General features: G+C 37.3%; 1 protein-coding gene across 3 annotated transcripts in view; it reads left to right on the top strand.

The window, feature by feature from the left end:
- Con (leucine rich repeat protein connectin) overlaps window positions 1-18339 on the top strand; it is a 350962-nt gene that overhangs the window by 189935 nt on the left and 142688 nt on the right. The gene's annotated exons all lie outside the window — the stretch shown is intronic.

Raw genomic sequence — 18339 nt, forward strand, 5'->3', positions numbered from 1 at the left:
CAAGGTTTTATAAAATTTTCCAAAGTAAGGGATGCTCGTTCGCAGTTGATATTCGCGGCCTGAGCGTACCAGTGATCAATTTTATAACGCGATTAATACCTGGAAACCGCGGTGGTACAAGTACGTAGGAAAAGTTGAAATGGCCGATATTTTATAAAGTTGCCAGGGATAGCGTGGTTTACAGACACTCGGCGCGAAAATGCTGGATCACTGGCCGATATGTGTTCGCATAAGTCACGGAAAAATACTATAAGAAGGGAACCGCGGCGCGATAAGCTCGCCACGTTTAAACTTCTTACACTCGGCTCCGTATCGAACTTCTCCGATGAATAACCCAAGACGTAGCCGTACGTCTCGCAAAAATGTACATTCACTCTGTTTTTCATCGTAAAATTGTACTTTTGCGTGAATCCGAAAAATGCTCGAGTAGAGGATTATTTATATTATTTTTATTACGAAATATTTTAGTACGTTTGCTATTTTTACCACGAAACGGTAATTACAAGGAATATTTGTTATCTTCCTTTGGGATATGAGAAAGGAAATTTTTTATCGCTTCACTTTGTTAACTTTGGTAACTGAAAAATTTATGTTAATAAACCGTGTCGTTTTTGTTCTATCCGATTTTGTATTCAATATTCTAACTATCAAAGTAATCGAAATGATCGATTTATATTTGTTAATAGAAGAAGAATAAATAAAAAAAAAAAACATTATGATTATCAGTTCAAAAGTAGTTGATACTAAAATAGTAGAACTGTAGTAGAAGTTGCAACGTAATTTATTCAATTCACTTTGTTTTGTGACGCCAGAAAGCTCTTCGGTTCGAAATGACTCTATGAAACAATACAAATATAATTTCGCTATTTTACATTCAAGCTAGTTTATTTCCAAATGAATATTCAAATACACTTTGTTTTTCATTTCCACGATCGTTAAATCCTCTTATTGTTAGTGTGCTAATTAAATGAGAATCTTGGTACATTAAAGTATATATGTAGAAAATTAGACGATAATTATGTCAATTAATAGAAGCTGAAATTTAATAATACGCATCGTAAGTTACGAATTGCTGTTGAGCTGAATAGACAGGTGTTGAGATATATTTGTACTTGATGAAGCTAATGCCAGTGTTGACAATATAATGGGGCCACATTGTTGTGCGCCACAATGATGCTGTCTGTGCCGTAGATTTGTGGCTGTTTGATAAAATCACGTCGTGGCTGCGTATTATATAGCTGTGGATATGAATTGAAAATGATTTCTGGTACTTTTATCGTCGAATATTTCAATGAAAAATAATTTTCGCTAGTTTTGTTGTGGTATATTTCAATGGAATGTTATTCCATATAAATTTCGTGAAATATATGGAGGATAAAAGCGAAACGCCTCTCATTAGTATAATACATAAAGTAACGAGCGTATAACCAGGGAAATGCTTGCTCGCAAATATAACTAATTGTGTTGCGTGGATTAATTACAAACGATTTTTAAATTTTTACTTACAGTAGTAATTACAAATTAAATTAAGCTATATTTCTATACAACGTACAGGGACTTTCTCCATAAATGTGGCTCGCTTGATCAAAGCAACGATCGTAGATACACGCATAATTAATTATGTTTTTATAATAGCTAACAATAATTATCGTACTTTCTCATAATTAGTGCTAGATTCATCGTTGCATAATTGTATCCAGTGATCAGTGCGAAATAACCAATCAGACGTGCATTACTTTGCCTAGTCATCTTCTCGTAAATGTACTTGCCTTAACCTACCTGCTTCTGAGGGATGCAAATTCACACGGCGCAAGAGCGCGAGTCTCGTGGAATATAGAAGGCGGGGAGAGAAACGCGTAATCTGCACACACTTGGTCGATATGCAAATCTTGGAAGGCACTTCATAAACAGCTACATCACTTAAGCATTGTACGCCGGGCTGCTATTGAGGATAATCTTGGCGTGCCATTTCGCGAAACAATATGATTACATTTGCATAGAGACCTCGCGCTGGGTTAAAGGGGGGAGTGGAAGGGACTGGTTAAGGGTGATCTTCCGTATCTGTTCTCTTACGACCTGGATTATCGATTTCGTCGTGTTGCGCGCGATTCCAGGCGTAAACATCTACCGATCGTTTTCGACAATACAGTCGATTACTTGGCGCGTATGGCGCTTCTAATGGAATTGAATTTAATGAAACTTGGCAAGTAGATGTTGTTCATTATCGAGTTCACGGCAGTTTGCTGGTTTGTTGGAGCGGTTGCTTGTTTTTCACAAAAGAGAACTGAATTCGCGCGATAATGGAAACGATGACAGTGGAACGTGGAATGAGATGGCACGATTGCAGTGCGTTCTTCGGTTTTATTAGTGTGAAAGTCTTCTATCAGCTTTTGCTAACGATTTACGTTTTCCTTGCTAACGAAATAGTGGAGAAAAATATCAAATATGACAGAACAAAGCTACCCAAGCAGTTGTTTGGAAAAACTGATACTATTAAACAGAAAGTCACCGGACGAAAGGAGGAATTGGACCACCCAGCTGAAAACTAAGTTACAGCGGTACGATAGAGAAAATGTAAACCTATTAAATATAAAGGTGCAAGTAGAAACACAAAAAGGACTATCGGAACAAATCCGCAAAAAGTACCGCGATAAGAATCGAAGGAGAGTGCTAAACTCGTTCTATAGCAAAATGTATAAAAACATTAGTAAAAATGAACTGGAGAAACTTAATTAGCCGAATATGAACATCCCACTTGCAGTGAAGCAAATTATCGAACAAGCAAGATTACTCGGGAAGTTAGACTGGGTTACAAGAACCGAAAAGGAGTGCAAATACAAAATAGAAGAAATCTACGAATGCAGACTATACAAAGAGGTAGAGCAGGAAAATATGAATCACGTTCTAACTAAATGCCCAAATCTACAAAAGAAATTAGACCGAGGTGGTTGGAGAACAGAGAACTGACGCAAATCCTAACAACGGATACAGAGAAACCAGTATGGGAATTGGCAAACTTCATCAAAGCAACGCTAAAGAGCCTTCTGCATGAAAGAGTAGAACTAAACAGACACAGACTCCATAGTCGAGCAAGTCTAACAAATACGTCCTTGTAAATACACAAAATGAATATACATATACTATATAATATACAGTATAAATTATATATATATATAAGTTAAGGTATTATGATAACAAATACAGATTAAAGACAAAAAGACATATATAGGTCATAAGACAGTAGTTTACATATAACAAACATTAGACATATAAGAAAGATAAATAGGATATGTGTTCAATACCAAACAAAAGATTCTAGCAGGCAACTGGGTCCATTACGATATATAAATGACTGAAAAAAATAAAAGATAATACTTTTTTTGTTATTAACAATTTGAAAGGGACAACTGAATGGAGGTTTATAGAGGATGCTTCGTGACAATGTTTCGGAAAAGTCTATCTAAAACAATTGTACATTTCCATTAAAAATAGTAACACAATTGTTAAATACACATGACCGTGGTATTGTTTGAAAATAAATGGTACGAATGTAGTACTCGTCGTATCATTCATCTTTTTCTTCAAACTAATAAATCAGCGTCATTTACACACCTAACAAATACACTTGAAAATATATTTAAACTGTAAAATTCGTTTACGAAAGAAAAAATACAAAAATACGCTATCTGCTTTTGGATTTATCAATTTCGTATTAATTTTTGATATATATTTCAACTTGCGAAGAGTATCAATTTATAGATCGTAATACGCAGAAGTAAATTTATGCGTAATTTTTATAAATTTGTTTAGAATATTTAAAATAAAGAATGAAAAATTGTTCGATGTATATACAACTGATTAGTTGTTTATTCCCATTTTTCATCACGGAGTACGTAACATTTATCATCTGCTATAAAACGGGAACACGACTTCCAACTTCGTTAAAATTCAGCTTTTACGTAAACATCGTTACAATTCTTCATAATTTTTACTCCATTTGCGAAGATTATGTTTCATATAGACTGACTAACGAACCTTCTAAACTCCATACTTACCTGACTACAAACTTGTATTATATTTTCCTTTCAGCAACTTCTATCCATCCTTGTTGTATCCTTCGAAACCGGAAGTATCCGAAACCAAGCACTACCACCGTTACCAAAGCAAACGCCGAAGTTTGCTTGCTACTTCTATACTCGTACACTAAGCCGATCTCGTGATACGATGATATTGCCGGTATGATGCATGTCAAATCGATGAACAACTTGGATAATTCTTACGATATGATCAACCAATGATCGTAGCATAATTTTGCAGTGAATATTTTTGAAATCAAATGTTTCGTTTTAAGAAAAGAATGGTTGTGAACCTCTGTAAATTTATACGTACAGTAACTTTTTTCACTTTTTCAATTTTTATCATTAAGGATAAAATCAGATAGAAATTCTAACACTGTCGTTGTACCACGTGTCAAAGTTGACACGTGACCAACTGACTTCGGAAATTTTCATCGTAGATAGTAATTGATCTATAAGGGGACAATCAGACGATCAGCGGACAGGCAGACGCCTGTGTAGATTTAGCTGTATTAACCCACGCATCTCACGTACTCAGAGCCAATCAGCGATTAACCAGACAAGGGAGAACTCTAACCGTTTTTCTCAACGCTTCTTCCAAAACTTTCACCCCTACAAACACGTTTCTTCGCTCGCTTCGACACGCCCAGCGCTTCAAGCACAATTAGTAAAAAAAAATAATGCGATCACCACATCCACCAGGACACATGATCGAACGGAAGCAACCCTAGCTCAGATAAAATCGCGCATTTCAGCAGACAGGCAGCTTTTTTGCTAGCAACACTCCAACATTCTACCCATTCAAATTCAGCGTTCATTCACACAGTTTCACTTTCCTTATCATTTTGTACTTATACAACTTTGCCATTTCTTGGTCCATTCGAACGACACGGTGACGTAGGAATAGTAATCGAGTAAAGGAAAAATCAAATCCTCGGAATACCATGTCACGTTATACCGTGATGAATTAAATTTTGTTAGGAATTTCCCAGCTGTTGCAGTTTGCCCCGAAAATAATAAGGAATTTCAATCTGACTAACGATTTTGCGATCTGCAAGATTCAAAATTCGCTCATTTAAAACACACGTGTTATAAGACACGTGGAGTAAGATGCAAACGATCATCGTAATTAATCCCACCTACTGTGAGCAGCCAGCCAGCCAGACGATAAGGCTGGCCGCATAATTAGACGTGCCTCGGTGTACTTTGCCGGGAAATTCATCGCTGCAAGTGATGTATATTCATAAACAGAGCAGCTCGAAAACTGAAATCGAGCGTCACATCGTTGAAGTCGTGGCCACAAAAGCGACAAGCTAGCGAAGAGATGGGGTTGGATGGAACATGAGAAAGAAAGGTCGTCGTCGAGAGGAAGATACTGAAAGCCAGCGGCTGGGTCGCGTAATTGTGAACTCACCGGAATCAATATAGTACCAGGGAAATAACAGTATGCCACGCGATACACTGACTTGAGACTAGACTCTGTCGTGGTTTATTGTTCGCGTTGCAGACACAAACCTAACGCCTCGATAACGCCACTCGAGCGCGTCTTTTGCTCGCTTAATTAACCTGCCTTCGGCGAAAGTCGAAGCTGCGAATCTTGCCGGGTACCATCCTGCAGGGATTTGCGTTGCATTTCACATGGTTCGTCGTTGGGATGTTGGTTGATTCGCTTCACGCAAATTACGTGGTAATTTGACGTCGATGCAGAGAAATGAGAAGGAAACGCGAGACGTAAGAGTGTCGTCAGGGAATAGTTTTAAGAATCTGATGATTTCCTTGTGCTTCAGGTTGAATCGAACGAGCTTTTCGAGGGAGTAGTCTCGAGTTGGACTTTTATTCCATCTGTATCCTAGTACGGTATAACTTGTTTACTATGCATTTTTGTTAACTTTGAATAATTTTTCTAAAAATAAATAACATGTTTGTAACAAAGCTATATCTTTGCACAAGAATTGGAATCAATATAATTAAAATTAACTTTCAAGTAACTTTTCACGATTATTTATGTGTTTAATTCGCAGATACTACAGTTTATAGCTTGCTCTTAATTTATTCTCAATTACAAAATATAACATTAGAATTTCAGAGTTTCTGGTATTTCTAGCATTACGTTATTAAATATCATGAGTTCTGAACATTCATGAACATTTCCTACCTCTTAAAAATTATTAATTCTGAAGATTTCAGTATTTCGGTGTTTCAAATATCGTAATAACGTGATATCATTCGTATATTATTATATCTCAGATTTGAGATACAAATGACCAAGAATTCCTTAACTAGGTTTCGAGAATAATAAAGATATCAGATATTACGAATTCTTGAGTAGTTTTCGTATCGAAAATTGCCATCTCTCAGACGGTAGAGAGATTTGCTTTCCATCATAGAATCCGTGAATTATAAAAGGTTTTGTTGATGTTGCCAAGCGCGGAGTGTGCCGTGTTTTGTCTCCGCAAGAAAGTCACCCGAAAGATGATATCGCATGGCCGTGTAATTTGCGTGGAAATGCAGTTTGAGAATACAATTTAACGCTTCAGCGATACGTTCCGTATGTTGGAGCGCAATTACACATTTCCTGCGTTCAAATTCTGCAAACCTACACACAAGCACAAACCGAAATTAATCCCTTTCAACCTTTCGATACATTCGATTTACGATCTTTTATAACGCTTATGCGATATAAAAAAATCGACGAGCTATACATAATATTTGTTAACGCGTTTATTCGTTTCTGTACAGTTTATTCTATAAACGTTTAAAATTAATTTACATTGTACTTTTTTGATAAAAAATTTGTTCTCTCTGTAATTTTCTCTCTATTTCAGACAATTATTTTATTACCATTTATTTATTCGCTCTTATTTTATTAACGTTTTTCTACCGATTCTGGTTCGATTATGTTTCATTTCTACCAAAAAACTATCTAATATTGAAAACGGTAGATACGATTCTGCTTCCAGTTTCATATAACAAAGTTTCGTTTTTCTCATAATTAAATTTCCCCAGAAAAAGGTGTATCCTACATATCGTCTATCAGATAAATCGATTTTACTTTCTCGGTTATACCAACTCAAGCATAAAAATTCGGGATTAAAAATGGAAACATAGCCTACATCCGGATTATAATCGTCGTAATCCATGCAAATAACGGAACAGAACTGATCATTAACAAATCGGGAAATCGAGTTAGCATCGTTACTCTGGATCACCTTCGCGCGTTAATTTCTCCATAACTTTTTATGAAAAAAGAAAAGAAGATAGGAAACGAGTTTATTTCATCTCCTCTCTTTCAATATTCGCCGATAGCCACGGCGATATTGCAGCGAATCGTTTCATTACATTTTTGCCGCCGAATTTTTATCACTTCTTTTTTTTTTTTTTTTGTTCAACTTGATCAGTGATAAAAAAAAATTGGATATTCTCGTAGTTGCTACGAGTTAATTAAACGAGATGGTTAAACGATGATCGCAAATTTTTCGTGTATTTCACGGAAAAGAACGAAACGAGAGAAAAATTGCAGGTGCAATCGAGTTGTTGGTGCCATTAATTCGAGGCTTTTGATTCAAAAGGAGAATTCTGACGCAAAGAGCGCTGGAATTGTAACTTAGTCTGGCAATTTGACGCGTCTCCCGCACTTGCTGGCAAGCGTTTGTCAGTTTTTGCAGGCAAACGCTATATGCAAAGGAGTATGGGAAGATGGGACAATTTACGCGGCGATGGTTCAGCTTGGCAAGAAGGCAAGGTTGTTGCGGCGATTTCACAGAGATGGTTTGGGGGTGAGATTGTTGGGTGTTCTGGGCTAGCAGTTCTATTTCGTGCCATGTGATTTCATTGTGCATTCAGAAGATAGCACCTCCCCTAGAAGAATTCAAAGCCATTTTGCTCGTCTTTTTTATTCCTGAAACAGCAAGACATTGTCAAATATCGTTTATATCGTTTTATATCATTCACGTATTTCCCAATCGTATATCATCTACGAGTATTTAATACTGTGTTAAATATTGTATAATAATGCGTGTCATCGTTTGTTTGGTACATAATGAACTAGCTAATCTGCAAATTGTAATTCTTCCCCATTTCCAGACACGCTTGTTATTTCTGCAAGAAATGTATCGAGCTTTTTATGATAATATATGCGAAACGCTATTTTACGCGGAATAGCAACGAATTATCTGTTACCAATATAATTCTCAATCAATTGCAGTAATGCTAGAGAAATGAAAGATTAATTTAAATTCAAGCTGCTACTATATTGGAAAATATAATCGTTACTGTAAATCTGTTCTTTTCAACTGCTTAAGTATTTCCTTAAAAATCTACAAATACATCGAGAAATTCGTCGATGCCAAAAGAGTTCTTCGAACAAAACGCTTGAAACACCTCTCAACTATAAAATTCACTTACACAAATTTTTACGAACGAGATGCTAAATACCCTCTCTTAAAAAGAAACGATATTTCAAAATCTTCGGAGCAAAACCAGAATAATCAAATATGATTCTCCTGTAAATTCCTCTAGTCGCCCTGAACCTACCGAATTAGCGTCGCATCTTTTCGATCGTTGTCGCGAGACGACGTAAGTCGTATAACGAGTCACGGAATAGACGGAAATACGACGAGAGAATAAAGAAGATAGCGAAACGGTGTAATTTATGTGCTGAGCCGCGGAAATTTACGAGGCTGCCGACCGGTGGCTTCGCGAAATCTTAGAGCAACGTAAGCCGTGGGAATTATTTCGCTCATTTCCACGCGCCGGATCTCTGTCCTTTTGTGTTTACACGTCGTAATACGTTGTTACGTTATCGTTTGGGCGACGTAGGCGAACGAGGGTTAGACAGAAGGTGCGACCAGCCGGAAAAGGAGTTACGCGCGCAAACCGGGTTTATTTTGCTGATCGCACGTCGAATGGTACACTCGTACTAATTTCGACTGCTGCGTAGAACTCGTCAATTCTGAGGAACGTGTACTATATACGTTGATGAATGCGTGGAGAACGAGAGATGCCCGGGGGATAACGATGGAAGGATGAATGGATCTACCGCAGGAAACGATGTGTATTTGAGGTTTGCGCAAGCGTGTACGATGATTTATCGAGCGTGCTGGATCATTTTGGATTAATTCGAATGTCATATACATACGTCAGTAGGTTATGGATGATGTGTTACTTTTTCAGATACCGCAGTTTATTTATCTGTGTAATTCGATCGTGTAATGCGTGTGCACGAAAGATCTTTCTGTGTCTCTCCCTGTGATACGATGTATATCTATACGTAATGCTGTATTATATCAAATTGTATTGGGAATCATATGCACCAGGAAAGTGAATAAGCGAAATTCTAACGTTTACATAGCTACGATATTGAAAAGCAGAATTCAATACTGTAGGACCTTTTTATTTCTTTAAAATGAATCAAACAGGAAACGATGGTTATTGAATTAAATACAGTAATGTGCTATGACTAAGACAACTGAATAGTTCATTTACAACTCTCGTCACAATGTTTCCAACGCTCTCTTCCACGCGGACCACCCTCCTCGACAACGCTGACAACACTGTCTGACAACGCTGGCCACACTCTGACTTCTCAACTCACGACTGCCTGTTAATTCGTCTTTTTTCCTTAAGCATCCCTTTGTCTTTTCTCATAGTCCTCGCCATGTACGCGTTCTACAATCGTTCGCAGCCATGGCCACGTAGGTCTTTTTTCCGCGTAACTATTCGACCGAAGGACCGACGATACATTGAAGTTTCCAGACCCTTTTGGCTTGTCCGCACTTAGGCTTTCTCGCAACATTGTTTATTTCTTGGACAATCTTTTTTTTATTATTATTATTTAATTTGTACTTTACAATTTGTCCAGCTGGACATTTGGTAAATTTTTCTAACTTGATTGCTAAATAACACGTGGATGGCTACCTCCAGCGGAATACCACCTTCGAGTTTGACTATTTTATTTCTTTAGTGAGATCAGTGCGGTGTTTTCTTTTTAGTCTTCTTTCTATGAGAGTTTTGCACGCTTCAGCAGCCACCCGGTTTGGATGTGTTGTTGCCGTTCTTCACTTGTATTTTTCTGCGTACCTTAGACAATCTGTCCACGATACTGCAATACTGTAACACGTAACAAGGATCGAATACGCGACCTATACGATACAAATGAAGATCAGAAACTAGAGTGATTAAATTAATATTCGCCAGTTTGAAACGAAATGATCTATGCAAGTATCTGAAATTTGTTTGAAACTGTTGCGATCGAGTTTGACGTAGCGATATCGATTGAGAATTCAATTTTGCAACGTCCTAAAGGATTACATAACTTTCCTATGTGATTTCACTCGATAATCCGTAGCATCATCATAAACGTACTGACGAACATCGATTAAGGCCAGAACCGTAGATTTTGTTGTCGTTATACAGCAAACACGTAGCAAGGGGGTGTATAAATGATCGAACGCGGGTTTAAGCAGAGGAATTAGCGTGTCGCCGAGAACCGTGGATAAATCACGAAGCGGCACAGCGCGTGAATAGGAAATGACGCTCCTGCGTGTTTGAAATAACGAAGAAATATCGTACAAACAGCGCGATGACGTTTAATCTCTAAACGTTGGTACTAAAACAAACTTGGTAAAGAAAACCGCGTGAAAATAACGCCGCCCTTTGTTTAAATTTGTTTGAGATAAATATTTGGAAAATTCTTGAAGGTAGAACAAGAGCGACGATGATGATAATGATGATATTCCTTCAGAAACTTCATAGTGTATAAATCTTGTTTAAAAATATTGTGATTTATACGAAAGTAAAATACGTTCATCTTACTTAAAATATTATAGTCTATCCAGATATATAGAGATTAATATATATCTTATAAATTGCAACAAATCAGGAAAGCGATTTCTTTGAGAAAAATTTACTCTCTCTGGAAGCAAATATTTTTCGAAGATTCTCGAAGAACGAAGTATATAAAGTAGGGCTTCTTTGAACGCCTGATAGTTTTTTTTTTTTTATTTAATTTGTACATTACAATTTATCCAGCTGGACATTTGGTAAATTTTTCTAACTTAATCCCGATAGTGTATCAACGTTATTTAAAAAAAAATCAGTGTACATACAGAAATGAAAGAGTTAGTATTTTAGAAGTTTCAGGAATCGTTTTGTCGAGGGGCAAATATTTCGAAGTTTTTCGAAGAAAGGGGAACTAAAAGACGAACTACTTTTACTCGATCTACTCCAAGAGATTGTTGGAAAATATTCGTAACTTTGTTTCCAGTTTAAAGCAACATTTTAAAGTATCTCTGGTAACACGTTGATTAACCAGAGAAAATTTCGAGTATACCAGGTCGAACGAATACGTCTGAAGGATCGCGCTGCATAATTTTCGCGTAATTACGACGGTTCACACTTGGAGTGTAACAAGATAAATTCTTAAATGCGGTTTCCTGACTCGCTGACCATTATTACGTTCTTTCACGAATGATAAGGCAAAATGAAATTCCTCGCTCCTCGTGATGCATCTTTATTCCGCTCTTTATGTTTTCTCTCTTTTCTTTCCTTCTTTTCTTCTTCACGATGCACGTAATCATGCGTGTTCCAATAGAGTCTTGTTTATCGATATAAATTATAATTTTGATATAACTTTTATAAATATCATGTTATTAATAGAACGAAACAGCAAGAAAGAATATAATTGAAAGATAGAACTTGGAAAGTTATTTCCCCCCCAAAATATAATCCCAGATATTGCGAAATGTACTTCAGCCAGGATACTCGCGTACATATTTGCGTGTTATATGCACTCTATGCAACATCAAATTTCTCGTAAATTTATAAGACTATAACTTATACCACTTTATACGCCTCTACTGCTTTCCATTTGAAACAAATTCGATTAAATCGAGCAGACCTGACGAAACGCGTGCTCCGTCCTCGATTTCTCTACAGATACACCGATCTTCCATTGGGAACCACGATAGCACGTTCTCCAAGGCGTGTGCACGACGACTGGTCGCTATATTAGCGGCGTTCCAATATCCCTGTGGCGTGTGTATCTCGAAATTGGCGTAAACCACCGTAAGCGAGAGCGTCGCTGTAGCGATCGTGAACAACGCCTGTGACTCTTCCGTCTGAATCGGAAGCGGATATCGATCGAGCGATCGTGATTCGTGGCAGAACGGCATGTGCAATCTCACGAGAATCGCGCAATAACGCGTTAATCGTAGTCGTTAGAAACCACAAAATGCCGCGGCTGGAAAACAGGGGGCTGGCTATGGGATCAGAAACGACGATAGAAAATAGTTGAACTAGTTGGAGCGCGCAGAAATACCTTTCCAGCTGCTTCGTATAATGACGAAGGGATTATTAGGGTTAGCGTTGATTCTTTGGGATCGCGGCGGGAAATAATAGTTTGTGGGATTTGCATTAACAGCGTTCAATAGCTAAGAGAAATGCCAGATTAAAATGGTACGATGAAATTAAAATAGGCATACGGTATACGTAATTCAATTTTGCAAGTACGCGACTTTAGTAATCGCGACGAAAAGAAAGCTAATACTCGTCGTTTTCACTGGTTTCGTAATTTTAGCGACGATATTGCTATTTTACGTTAAAAACAAAAATAAAACAGAAGAGAAAACCAAGTATGGTTAATGCCAAGATGACTAAACAAAACCTCCTCCTCCTCCGTAAATCCTCTTATTCTTCAAAAAAAAAAGCCGTATCGCATAAATACCGCTGTCTCGTTAGACGCTTTGCTGGTCAAGCTCTCACCCCAAGGTGTCCCACACGCGCGCCATACACGCTCGTTTACGTTTCCTTCCACCGTGACGTTCATAAATCGCTTGGGCTACACGATGTTAACCCGAAGCTTCTCGCGGGGGCAAATTGGATTAGCCGGCGGCCAGAAAAGTAAGCTATTATCAGCGTACGAAGGAAGACGATGAAAAAGAAAAAACAGGAGTCGACGAAGAAAGGAGAAAGGAGAAAGCAGTTTACCTTGCCGCAACGACGCGTTAATTATTCACGGTCGGCGTCGTAAGGGTGATTAAGACCCGTTTCGCGCGACGAACTTCCGCCAGAACAAAAGCGGCCGAGTAATTAATGGACGCAAAACGCACGCGGAGGCGTCTTGACAAACCTGCGCAGGTCTTACGGAATGGAAATCACTCGAAATGCGGCACGGAACTCGCAAAGGTGTGTAATTAATCGAAAAGTCCTTCCCTTATCAATATACTTTTGTTAATAATATTTCTTTTTTACAATAATTGAGAGGTAGAACTGTTGAAAAACTCTACATCTTTTCTTTTTTGTACACCCGTGACCTGGAGATCGAATGTTACGAAGAAAATAGGATTTAGTTAAACAAAAATACAAAACAAGGAGAGGTGCATATTATTGCGCCCTTGAATATAAATTTTGTTTTGGGTTACGAGGTGTAGAAACGAAAGAGTTATAAGTAGATTTCTATTGCTGTTTCTTGTAGCCTTCAGCTAGAGCTACGCACCAAGGTTAACTTTTTGGTAATGTCCTTTGCTGTAAATATAATTGAAAAACTCTACACCTTTTCTTTTGTATATCCATAACCCGGAGATCGAATGTTACGAAGAGAATAGAATTTAGTTAAACAAAAATACAAAACAAGGAGAGGTGCATATTATTGTGCCCTTGAATATAAATTTTGTTTTGGGTTACGAGGTGTAGAAACGAAAGAGTTATAAGTAGATTTCTATTGCTGTTTCTTGTAGCCTTCAGCTAGAGCTACACATCAAGGTTAACTTTTTGGTAATGTCCTTTGCTGTAAATATAATTGAAAAACTCTACACCTTTTCTTTTGTATATCCATGACCCGGAGATCGAATGTTACGAAGAGAATAGAATTTAGTTAAACAAAAATACAAAACAAGGAGAGGTGCATATTATTGCTCCCTTGAATATAAATTTTGTTTTGGGTTGCAAGGTCTAGAAACGAAAGAGTTATAAGTAGATTTCTGTTGCTATTTCTTGTAGCCTTCAGCTAGAGCTACGCACCAAGGTTAACTTTTTGGTAATGTGCTTTGCTATAAACATATGAACGTGATCTCTATCGTCCTTCCTACTGTATTGTAACACTGAAAGAGTGAGGATCAGGATCAGCATACACTATACCTGTACTTATACTTGTACCTATACTTATTTCAATATATTTTTCTAATACAAATTCATCCACTCGTTCCTCTATCAGTCAACCTCGACAAAAAGCAATTCTTTATATCTTATTCTCAAGAATATGAATTTGCATAAAAACCCACAGTATGCTGATTAGTTCCGCGAGAATTTAAAGGAGTTCAGGCTTCGTCCGGTAATCTGAGATGCTTCTCCATTAATTATGACCGAACCTGAACACTTCTATCCGACTTCGTGATAATTAGGAGCTTCTGAACGATTGCTTAATAGTTTGGGAGTTTCTAAGATGACACGGTTTGTCGCAGGAGCTACGAAAGTATTGAAATAATTAGAGGCTGCTTTGGGTCTTTTCCTCGTCTGTTTTCGCGTGCGAGATAATGTTAACCCCAGTAAACTTAATTAAAACTATATTATATAGTAAAAGGTTATAAAATGGCAACAAATGGTTAAACTTAATTTACAATTTGTTTAAATCGTAGTAAATCAGTGACTTAATAATATTAGTTTTAAATTAAATCGATAAAGGTGATAATATCACTCATTCCGTTAGTAATTATAAATAAAAAATCAAGGAGATAAAATTACTTGATCCCACATAAAATCGTTAATGTAAATCTAAATTAATCTTGAATCGTATCGATCGAATTATTCTCTCCCGATTTATCCTATCATTAGCATTAATTATTATCATGCAAATTAATTATCAAACAAAGTACGCTTTATCGTAGCGAAATATTTTTACAGCCTAACAGGAGATATTAGATGGAAAATTCCCTCTGATTCCTCCATCTCATAGAGTCTCTCGTCACGTTTCAAAAATTCTCTTCACCAACGGTCGTCATCTAGCGGGTCCCCAGCTATTTTCGCGACGAATTCATCCTTTACCCGGGAAATATGTGTCGCTCACCTAAGAGACAGGCAAAAAAACGCTCGAAAAGAAGTTGTCTCAACCCTATCTGTCGCAAAGAGAACAGATCTCGAAAAATAATCTGCCATTTCGTATATTACAGATCTTCTAAACGAGATGAAACTTAAAATAGAAAGAACCAATCCTGTGCAGAAGCGTTAGACAATATTATTCGTTTAAATACATTCATGATGCCGTTTAATTCTAGGTTTATTCTGAAAAGAGTTCGTTAATTAGGAAGTAGCTGTGTCGAATAATTAAATACGAGGTCTTCTCGAGGAGCTAACATTTTTCGCGATTAAAGATTCAAAACTGGTATTTCAAGTCGCTTGATAAAAATAATTTTCACACGGACTAATGACAATAACTTCTCGGAATTATATTGCGGAATTAAATATGAATTTTTCTACAAAAATACGAAATTAACAAAAATTTCTCCTAACGATAAAGAATTAAAGATCCTTGTTCCACCAAATAAAACCTTGTTATCATTATGGAAGAGACAAAGGCGACAAAAATTTCTCACCGAGCTGAAAAATAAAGAAATTGAATTTTCACGTTGACGGCAACGAATTTCCGGAATTTACTGCAGAATTTATTATTCAAACTCGGGGCATAAAAATCTGTTTCCTAAAGTTGTAGTACGACACTTTGAACAGCCGCAGGGACACGATATTAAACACAAAGTGGACACCTTAACTGCATCCCTTTCTCGTATGAAACGGCGTCGTAATTCAATTTTCGTAGATCCAAGTACTCCGTGATCTCTGACGTTAAATTCTCGTACGCGACCTTCCATTTTCCATCGTTCTCGACACCGGCCAAATGGAACCAGAAATTCTGCCAGCTGGTTTTACGGGGGACATCAATGCGCGACACGCGATATTTACATTTCCAGCCCGCTTTAACGCACGTATCGTTAACTGAAAGCCGCGTATAAGGCTTTGTGTGGCCGTAGATCCGCTCGAGTACGCCGCGTTTCGCTTGAATTCATCTCGAGGAAGCCAATAGAAGACTCTTTTGCTTCCGTGGAATAAATGCGCCCGTTTACGAGAAACCAGCGTAATGGCCGTGTGTTATTTTCAGATTTTCTCCCGATTGTTCGCGTCTGCGCCGGTTTCTTTTTCAAAGGAATTTTCAAGTAAGGTGCATTGTTGTTTGTTTCTGAATCATCCAGGATAGACATGAATGATGATAGAGGCAGGTTGCACAAAGTTCTTTCAATTTTCCAGAGTTTCCTTCAATCGCGGTTCTTGATAATAATTCGAATAGAAAATGGTAATAAACTTGTCGTCTAGGTATAAGTATGGGTAATTCTAAATATCTGGTCGTGCAGCTAATTCTAAATAAGAGGAAAAATTCTGATGTATAAATCTTAAAGCAGAGGATTCTAATTTCAAAAACATTCAAGAAAATAAAATTCTTTTTAAACAGATTATAAAATACCAGTTACTTATAGTATCGACCAGAAGAATGGTAAATTTAAGAAAAAGAGGATTACAGTTTTCAAAAATCTACAATTCAGAGATACTGTACATTTTTAATTCGGGAAGGTTGCATTCTTAAAAGAAGAAATTCTACGTTCAAAGACATCCTCCTAAACTAAGAGAAAATTTCGCATAATACGAGTGTAAAATCTCAGTTACTCTCGATAATGATCACGGAGAAACTTTCGACGTAAACAAGAAAATTCTACGAAAGAGAAATAAAACAAGAACGAAGATGATGAGACGTAAAATGAACAAATGATCGAGCATCTCTTTAATAAATCAGAAAACGCCAGCTCCACAAAACTCACGGCAGACTTTACCGCAACAAGATCCCCTCGAGCCACTTCTGAAATCTCGATAATCGCACGCAGCCTCTTGTGGCGTGTGCACACGCTCGATGCATTGACCGAGGTGCATCTATAATTAACGAAGCAGGATCGTTTTCTTGCTCTGGTCGAGATGCATACGGTCGATGGGCTTGTTCGAGGGTTGTAGCGTCGCAAGAGGAAGCGAAGTCGAGGAATAATCGTACGATACGTCGCACTACTTTACGCTGGGAACTTGGTCGACGAGATACATAAAAAGAAAAAGATATCTGGGTTTGTCTGGGCAAGTTTTCCGATGTTCGTGGAACCACGCGTCGCTTGAAAGAAACTCTCAACTTCGTCGTCGTTATTATTTTAAAATCGATACAGCAGCCAGAACGATCTGTTTCGAGATTCAAGAAATCGCGAGTGATTAATTTTACAGCTAGAGATCAGTGACATCTAAGATTTAGAGGAAGCCGATAAGCAAAAATCTATTTACTATTTGGAAATTTGAAAACCTACTTAAAATTATATTTAATATTTGAATCTACTGTGAAATTCTCTATATTTGTTTTATATCAATGTGTATTATTTTCGCTTCTTGGTTGATGTTTACATGTACAGATTGAATTATGCATATGGTTCTAATTGCTCAAGGTTGATCTTTCTTCTTTCACTGCAAACAATCTATTCCATATAATATAATAACTATATCGTACGTATTAATATTATGTTTATTTTCAAATATTAATGTTCGCAATTAGTATCTATATGAAAGTTTTAGCACCTGTGTACCCTTTGAAAAATATTCCCTGCTTCAGTTCGAGAGTTAACATTCGTTCGAAGCTATCACCCAGCCAGCTAACCATATTTTAACCACTGATGTACCGAAATTTCAAATCTCGTTAAAATATTTCTTCTACTCTGAAGTTATTTCACCCTTCCTCGAAGGTATTGCTCGTTGATGTTAAAACTACCAGGATATTTTATTTTGTCGCGCTGTAGCGTCCCTCTTAAACAAGTCCCTTTTATGTTATTATTTATCGTTTTGAAATTACAAACTATCAACGAACCGATTAATACCTGCAATCTCACGGAAAAATCTGTTATCCTGAAAACAGCAAATTCCAGAAAATAGATGTGATAATTGCAAGGGGCAGAGAAAGTTCCCTGGTTTTCATAATGAACTCTTCGTGTTACCTTGAACGTTTCAACAAATATAGCGGCACTTTTTACTTTTAGTCCTTTTCTCTCGAAAAACACGAATCATCGCTTGAAAAATATATTTCCACGTGTTTCTCCCTCCCCTGCAGCCCCCATTCGCCATAAAAAAAAAAAGATGAAAGAAGAGGAAACAACCATAGCGCGAAGTGGATCACGAGAACGAACAAAAGCGACGAAAATAT

This window comes from Bombus flavifrons, chromosome 9 (genome assembly GCF_040668555.2).
Source record: "Bombus flavifrons isolate JBK064 chromosome 9, iyBomFlav1_principal, whole genome shotgun sequence".
Taxonomy (NCBI): Eukaryota; Metazoa; Arthropoda; class Insecta; order Hymenoptera; family Apidae; genus Bombus; species Bombus flavifrons.